Consider the following 9,063-nt stretch of genomic DNA (forward strand, 5'->3'; position numbering starts at 1 on the left):
AGACGCTGCCGCCTCGAAGTGCAGATCGCCATCAGGCGCCGTGGGCCGTCCTTACGGTGACACTACCAGACCAAAATCTCTCATCAGCTGTTAAAATTTTTACCGAAAACCAGCTGAATTTATCGAATGGTGTCCACTCAGTTGTGCCTTACAGTTTTGAAAAAATTTTGATCAAACAAAGCAGCAGTCTCTGAGCCATTCCTAAACAATGAAAAAATCGACGAGAGGGTGGGCAACTCCTCACTCAGACTGCCCACAGGCGAATGACGTAACCGACAGGCGTGAAAAAACTCTTGCATGCCCACGAGGGTTCAAGCATGTCTGATGTAATCACACGTGATTCAAATCCATATGGTTTTTGAAAAAAATAATAAGGTTAGGGTTAGGATACTTTTCTAATAGACCTCGTATATAGCGTTAAACTGAACTGTACAAATATTTGACTCATCAGTATGAACTTTTGATCAAATCTGTCCACTTTTATTGGAGATATTATGGTTAAAAGTGTTTTTGAGATACACTTTCACTTGTCCTTGACTTTGACCTTTAACCATAAGTTAATCATAATCGTAATATACAAACCAGGTTAGGTGAAAATATGTCCAGTCATTTCTTTTAGCTATTTGTTCAAACACACAAATACACACAGGGACGATTAGAACATTCTGCTCGCATGATGCTACAGGGGGTTATAACACACTGGGCTCAATAAATAACTAAAAAATATACACATATGCTTTATATAAGAAGTAGAACAATAATACCCACATCTCCATATTCCTGCATATTTAAATCAAAGTGTAGCTAAAGAATATTTGAATGCTATGAATTGAATTTCTCTAAATTCAGTACTGTGTTGTTTTGTGTATCTTAAATAATATCTCTGCACCAGACGTCTGGTGCAGAGATATTATTTAAGATCATTGACGGCTCTGTAAATTTTTTGTTCAGCAGGAACTGAACAGAAAATCAGATGCACCAGAGAGTCTTGAACCTGATTGACAAACATGTTTTTCTTTCTTTTTTAGCGTCTTCATCCACCAGCCAGGAGGAGAAAAAAACAAGTGTTCAGTTTGCTGATGTTGCAGTGCATCATTTCACCACAATGACACCTTTAAAGGTTTTAGAGTACTATGGTGCAGGTATCGTTCAGTTTCCTGTGGATCCGCCACCTCTGAGTGGACGGAAACTTGACTTATAAACACTGAACTATTCTTACACCTCTTGCGGTTGTGATGGCGGCCGTTGGAGCCGATGTGTCACTGACAGCAGCCATAACACGAGACCATCGCCTCGGGAGGTCACAGGGGGTCACGGGGAACATCTGGTTTAGGGATGACTGGGAAAGCCATCCATGTTTCAGACATACACTCTTCGCTCTGATATGTCTTTTGCATTTCTTGACTGTGTAAATTCATCAAACCCTAGCTCTGTGCTCACAGACTCAGCGGGCACGTTTTAAAGGGGATTTTAAAGCGTTTTAAAGCAGATGACACGTGAGCACCACCGCCATGTGGTTTCAAACTGAACGTACTAATCTCACAACAAAGACTCGACACAGATTAACATTACACTCGGAGATTTGGAGTCTTGCTTGAGTGCAATTTTGCCTTCCAGAGTCACAGACCATGCGTCAAAAGGATTTGATCCACAACCCTTTGGCGAGAGTACATCCTCCAGTGTGTAGGTTAACTATCAGGTACTACAATTTACTCCACTGGGCTCAACTAAGTCCTTAATGTCGCATCATCAAAACCAGAATCAGCAACCTCAGGAGGTGAAAAATGAAGCCAACCTGGAAGTGCCAAATCTGGCAGGTTTTTTTTTTTTTTTCCAATTATTCTGTGTTGCCCATATTACAATGTCCAATCTACAATAGCAGAAATAAACATGTTTACAGTCTCGTACAAACAATGACTTTGTGGTTCATGACAACTGTACATGAATGAATTTTTACATAATTAATCAGTTTAAAATAGAAAATCCAATTTAATCTAAAATTTTAAATAATAATTTTAAATTTTAGAATTTTATTTGGGATCTATACATTGAATTAATTTGTTTGGGTTTTTGTTAGTCCAAACTTTGAATTTTCTAATTAAGTCATTTTCTAAGCCTGCTTAACTCAAAATAAGGGTCATGGGGGGTGGGGGTGGGGGAGCTATCCCAGCAGTCATAGGGTTTGTGGTGTGGTTCACCCTGGACAGGACACCAGTCTGTCACAATTCCTTAAGCCATAAAGTTTTGAAAAATTACAGGTGTGGTCGTTTTGACTGACAACTCGTGCTGACAGGTCCAGGCAGCCACCTGCTGGCAAAGGTAGCAGGCAGTGAATGCTAGTTGCTGCTAACTAGAGCATGTTATACTTTTCTGAGCATTTTATTACAAATACCTGAGATGGTTGTGCCGTTAAATATATTAACGTACCATCTAAGAAGTATGTGTTCCCTTAATTCCATTCAGTAAAATTTTAGTATTACTGAATTTGTACATTAGCACTTTTAGGACTAATTAGCAGGAATTGATAGCTTGATGAGGTTATGTCCAGTTACTCTCCAGTTACTGAGACAATCAGCTGGTCATAATTTTTAGCACCTGCACCCCAAACCACTTGTTATAAAAGCTACCACCCAGTCCACAAAAATATGCATTAATAAAACACCAAAACCAATATTAACCTGTTAGCTTTAGCCAAGATGTGTACAGCAGTAATTGCCAAGCCAGTCATGCCCATGGTCAACCTGTTTACCCATTTGCGGGCTGGCTGGGAGTTAGGTGGAGTTGTCCATGGCCACAACATTTGACAACTTTTGATAATGCCCAATTTGAGCTTCAAACTTGTTCATCAAAAAAACCTGCTGGTGACATCATAGAGGGTTTGTCCAGGGCAGAGACCATCTCTGGTTCAAACAAGGCAAATACTTTTGACAGCCAATAGGAGAAGAGGATTTTATGGAATCGCCCAGCTGTATGCTTGGTTGAAAGTAAGCTTTTATTGATGTATTTTTTTCAGCTTCTCCAAGTCACTAGAGTGAAATTAGCTCAAATCAACATAGGGTTTTAGCACCATTTTTACTCTTCGTGATGCAATTCCAGGTCTACATGAGGTGAACACGCTCACAGCTCCTGGTGTTCCCAAGCAGTCTCCACGATGAGCATACCAGACCTGCTCTACGTCACATCTGAGCTACGCTGGGATCAGGTTCACTCTGAGCACTGCTGCTACATATCTTTCTGTTGGCTCTTGCTATGATTTGGCACAGGGTTTGTGCTAGAAGACCTTCCAGACACGACTCCAGATGTACAAGAAGAATCCTCATTGGTGGGTTTTGAACACCAAACCTTCATGCTGGCAGGCAGGATTGCTAATCACAGCAAGGCTCAAGTCCTCCCATGTGTCTTCTGGCAAACTGGAGATGAAATTTCACATTTTCCTTTTTAAAAAAATCATTCTCCTTGATGCTATGTAATTGGTGACACAACAGACCGAAGTTGCGCAATGTAGTTTCTCCAACCACAGCCACAGTATACGAAGAAACCTTTGGGAACAGGTTAAATCTGGGGCTTGCACCCCCCAATCCCTGCCCCCATCTAGATCCGCCACTGTTTTAGAGGAAAATAGCAAATTGTTGAATGGGAGTTGGTCTGAAATACACAGAACATCACTTAATGTAGACTGCAGGCTGCAGTCTTATCTGATTGAGCTATTTCTGCTCCTTCAGTGGAGCTATTAAGTTTAAAAAAGGGGCATTAAGTCACCTTAATTTCCCCCAATTAGTCTAAATTTACAATCTGTGCCATTAATTTCAGCAAAACCCCAAATAAAATTGCAGCTCAACAAGATCTGCATTCATGATCTGAATGTCCTTTCTCCAACTTTTCATATTTTGGATATTTTGAAACATTTTGGTGTTTTGATGTTTTTATTATTATTATTAAACCACCTTTAGGAGGTTTTTTCACAAAATAAGGTGAAACTAAAAACAAGGTGCTTTGTTTCTCTCATTATGTGAACCTGAGGCCTGATTTCTTCCACACCTTGGGTCTGCACCATCAGGCCCATTTCCACTTCCTGTCTCGATGGTAGACCAGGGACTGCGAGGTAGATGTCTCTAACAGAAGCACCGTTTATCATTCCCCAAATGGAAAAACCAGAAACAGCATCTTAACCCCCCTAAAAAGAAAGCGGGTCCATTATTGTTTTGATTTTCTGATAGAGCGTCTGAACTGCCTGAGACAGAAGCTCCAAACTGCAAAGCAACAAGAAGTTCTAGTTGAAGCAGAGAAGTGACCCCATGCTGTTTTTTTTTTCTTTTCTTTTTTTTTTTTTTTTTGCTCTTACCTGGTCCTGTCACTTGGAGGTGTCTCACTTTCTGCCTCCAGCTCTCCCCCTGAATCAGCACCACGGCAGCATCATTAGCTGCTGATAATAATCCAGAATGTTCTGTCTTCAGGGCTCCACAGACCGAGACGGGACGGTTTTAGAATCCAGGGTGACACTTCAGGGTGGAGCGGTGTTTGAAAAACTGAGGTGATCCTCAAAACCTTGTGGATGAGTGAACGCTACAGAGTGGGAGGATCTGTCAGAGGCAAAGTGTAGAGTTTCACTGGTGGCTTCGATTGGACCGTGCTCACTCAGCCAATTATAGAACCAACTTTCTGGATATTTTTGTCCTTTTTTTTCCTCTCTTTCTTTTATGGCTGCACCCATCTGAAGTGCAGCACTCAAAGAGAGGCACAGCTTCTTGGCGCGGCCTCAGCTGTCCAGCCTTCACCACTGCGATACCCACAACGGAGCCGCCCTGAGGCCCGTGGTGGGCCGGGCCGGGCCGGGCTCGCCTCCACCAGACACAGACTGATGGAGGAAGGCTGTATTTAAGCTGTGGAAATGATTATAGAACACTGCTGCTTTCAGCTCTGATTTGAAATGACTCAGCAAAGCTCGGTGACTTATACTCAGGTTATGAAATATTTCCAAATGTGCACTCTTGTGAAAAATCCCGATCATGATTAGCCCTGAGATTAAAACATGCTCAAATGAACCAGACCGTTTAATAGGATGTTCAAAGTTATTGAGCAAGAACGTTAACAGACTTTACTGTGAAATAATGATACCAATAAGAACAAAAATACAGGAATTAATTACACATCACACAATTATTAACACATTTTGATGACTTGACAATATATCCATCCATCCATCCATCCATCCATTTTCTTCCGCTTTATCCGGAGTCGGGTCGCGGGGGCAGCAGCTCAAGCAAAGCCGCCCAGACCTCCCGATCCACACACACCTCCCACAGCTCCTCCGGGGGAACCCCAAGGCGTTCCCAAGCCAGCCGAGAGATGTAGTCCCTCCAGCATGTCCTGGGTCTTCCCCGGGGCCTCCTCCCAATGGGACGTGCCCAGAACACCTCTCCAGTGAGGCGTCCAGGGGGCATCTGGAAAAGATGCCCGAGCCACCTCAACTGACTCCTTTCGACGTGGAGGAGCAGCGGCTTGAGTCCGAGCTCCTCCTGAGTGACCGAGCTCCTGGCTGACAATAAATCCTTAATAAATAATCACTTTGACGGGTAGTTTTCTTGAGACACAACAGAGGATGGACACATGAACAAGAATAACTATATTTAACATAATACACACATGAACTCAAACACATACAGATGTACAAGTTTCCAAATAGTTTTCAGTCAGTCACATCAGAAAGTGAGAAACTGCAACAAGTAACAGTAATTAAAAATAATTAAAGTAATAAAAAAAAAAGTTTTAATTTATCGGGGTTTGAAATGTTTTGTGTGAAGATGCTGTAAATATTTTAATTAGTTCTACAATGCAGACATGAGCTAAAACACAAATATATACATCATCTGAAAGATCATTGGAATATTAGAACAGGAATAAAGTTACAGCACAAGAAAAATTAAATGACCATAAAAATACAGTGACATCATGCTGTCTAATCAGCGTGTTGATATGTAACAGCTGTGAGGTGGTGGGATGGATTATCTCAGCAAAGGAGAAGTGCTCACTAACAGATTTGTGAACAATATTTGAGCGAAAAAGTTCTTTTGTGGACATAGAAAGTGTTTTAGATCTTTGAGTTCAGCTCATGAAAAATGGGGGCAAAATAAAAGTGTTGCCTTTATGTTGTTGTTCAGTGTATATTTTATGTACTCTCAGAGAGTCAATACGGCTTTAGAGCCAAAAGATCAACCTCACTTGCTTTAATTAACACTATAGAGGATATAACTAATTTTCTAGATAATAAAAAATATGCAGTTGGGATATTTATCAATCTAACAAAAGCATTTGACACTATTGATCATCAAATTTTAATATACAAATTACAGAGGTATGGTACTTGTATTAGAGGTGTGGCTTCACGGTGGGTTGGAAGCTATTTAAGAAACAGGCAACAGTTGGTGAAGCTGGGTGAGAATTGCTCCTCATGTCTGGACATTCCCTGTGGTATCCCACAGGGGTCAGTATCAGGACCAAGATTTTTCATCTTGTACATCTATGACTTGTGTAGTGTATCTAAATTATTGAAGCTAGTGTTGTTTGCAGATGACACAAATATTTTTTTTAATCAGATGGTAATTTACAAAATTTATTGAAGAATGTTGCATCAAAAATTAAAAAATTACAAACTTGGTTTAACAAGAACAAATTATCTCTAAATTTAAGCAAAACAACTATGATGATATTTGGTAATAAGAAGATAAAGGTTGTGTTAGATGGCTGCAATATAGAGTGGGTTAAAGAAAAAAGTTCTTAGGAGTATTGGTCGATGAAAAGCTTTCTTGGAAAGCACACATCAAATATGTGCAATCGAAACTTGCAAGAAGCATCATTGTGTTAACTAAAGCAAGATATGTGCTTGATTAAAAAAAAATAATTTAATCTATTGTATTGTTCATTGGTTTTACCCTATTTAAGTTACTGTGCTGAAGTGTGGGGGAACAACTATAAAACGACTTTACAGCCCTTGGTATGTCTTCAAAAAAGAGCCATTAGGATTATGCATAATGTCAGCTTCAGGAGCCACACAAATCACCTGTTTCTTTAATCTAAAATACTAAAACAACTGGGATTTGGTAGAATACTTAACTGTAATTATAATTTATAAAGCAAAAATAAGTGTTTGCCTGATAATGTTCAAAAACAGTTTATGGAGAGAGAAGGGGGATACAATCTGAGAGGTGCACTAAAATTTAAACATGCCAGAGCTCTCACTACCAGAAAGAGTTTGTGTCTCGGTCTGTGGTGTGAAGCTCTGGAACTCAATCAGTGAAGAGCTGAGAGGGTGTCCAGACATGAGAAGGTTTAAAAAGAAGTTTAAAGAGGTGATTTTGTCACGATACAGCGAAGCAACTTAGAACTAATACATTTTTGAGAGTTGAGCAATAGAAGAAACTCCGTTGCACTTGTCTTATTAAATGATGCAAATGAATGTTGGAATTTCTTATGTGTAAATTATAGAAAAGTTGACTGAAATTGTGAAAGCAACAAGAAATGTTTCCAAATAAGTGAGTATAAATTGTTATAAGTAGCTTGAAGCTTTTGAAATATATAAATTGTAGAAGCAGGAACAACACTGTAACCCAGGAACCAAATGATGATATAAGTTGTATTGTAAGTTCAGAGTAAAGGGATGGGACTAATAAGTCTATACTTCTTCCCATTCCTTTTTGAATTTGTACTTTCTTTATGTAGTAATGACAGTGTTTTGTCTTGTCTTGTGTGCAATACACATATTCAAATAAATCCATCATCTTCTTCTTCATCTATGTGTTACATATGTAAATATTATTTAAAAAAAAAGGAAAAGAAACAAGCTGATGTTCTGAAGTGTGGTCATGCTCTCTGACAGCAGAGGGCGCTGCAAGAAACATGTACAGCAGGTCAGCCTGTTGTTTTGGATCTGTAGTCTCAATTCAGGGGGCGCATCCTACAGAGGCTGCATTCTGAGACTGCATGTGTCACAGTGGCGCAACGAGGCTCTCTCATTTCAATGCAACCTACTTCCCCCCCCCCCCCAAAAAAAACAAGGATACAACAGGTGTATCCGCCTTGGACCAAACAGTCTCAACAGTCATTGCAAGATTCCACCCAAACCAAGACAAAATAGTTGGTAATTTTAAAATCACAAAAAAGAAACAGGGTGCAATTCTGGGCTCTCTCTCTCTCTCTCTCTCTCTCCTCTCTCTCTCCTCCTCTCTCTCTCTCTCTCTCCTCTCTCTCTCTCTCTCTCTCTCTATATATATATATATATATATATATACGAGGTCTGTGATAAAAGTAAAGGACCTTATTATTTTTTTCATAAACCATATGGATTTGAATCACGTGTGATTACATCAGACATGCTTGAACCCTTGTGGGCATGCGAGAGTTTTTTCACGCCTGTCGGTTACGTCATTCGCCTGTGGGCAGTCTTTGAGTGAGGAGTCGTCCACCCGCTCGTCGATTTTTTTCATTGTTTAGGAATGGCTCAGAGACTGCTGCTTTGTTTGATAAAAATTTTTTCAAAAACTGTAAGGCACAACTGAGTGGACACCATTCGATAAATTCAGCTGGTTTTCGGTAAAAACTTTAACGGCTGATGAGAGATTTTGGTCTGGGAGTGTCGCTGTAAGGACGGCCCACGGCGCCTGACTGCGATCTGCGCTTCGAGGCAGCAGCGTCTCGCCGTTTCAAGTTGAAAACTTCCACATTTCAGGCTCTGTTGATCCAGTAAGTCCTCAGAGAACAGAGAACTTTCAAAAGAAGTCGGCATGAGGAGTTTATTCAGACATTTCATTGTTAACGGACATTTTGTAATGAAAGAACGTGCGGGCAGAGTCGCATGTCGGGCCAGACCCGACCACGGGGGGTCGCAACAGGAAAAACACCTCCGTTGGAAACCTTAACGGGCGAGTTGGAACATGCCCAAGTTGGTAAACAATTTCTCAGTTACTCACTTGTTGAAAGCCATCAAAAGCCGCCTGAATTTTACAAATGGTTTTCAACATGGAGGTGTTTTTCCTGTCGCGGCGCACACAGATTCGCCAAGTCGTCACG

This window comes from Thalassophryne amazonica, chromosome 20 (assembly GCF_902500255.1).
Source record: "Thalassophryne amazonica chromosome 20, fThaAma1.1, whole genome shotgun sequence".
Taxonomy (NCBI): Eukaryota; Metazoa; Chordata; class Actinopteri; order Batrachoidiformes; family Batrachoididae; genus Thalassophryne; species Thalassophryne amazonica.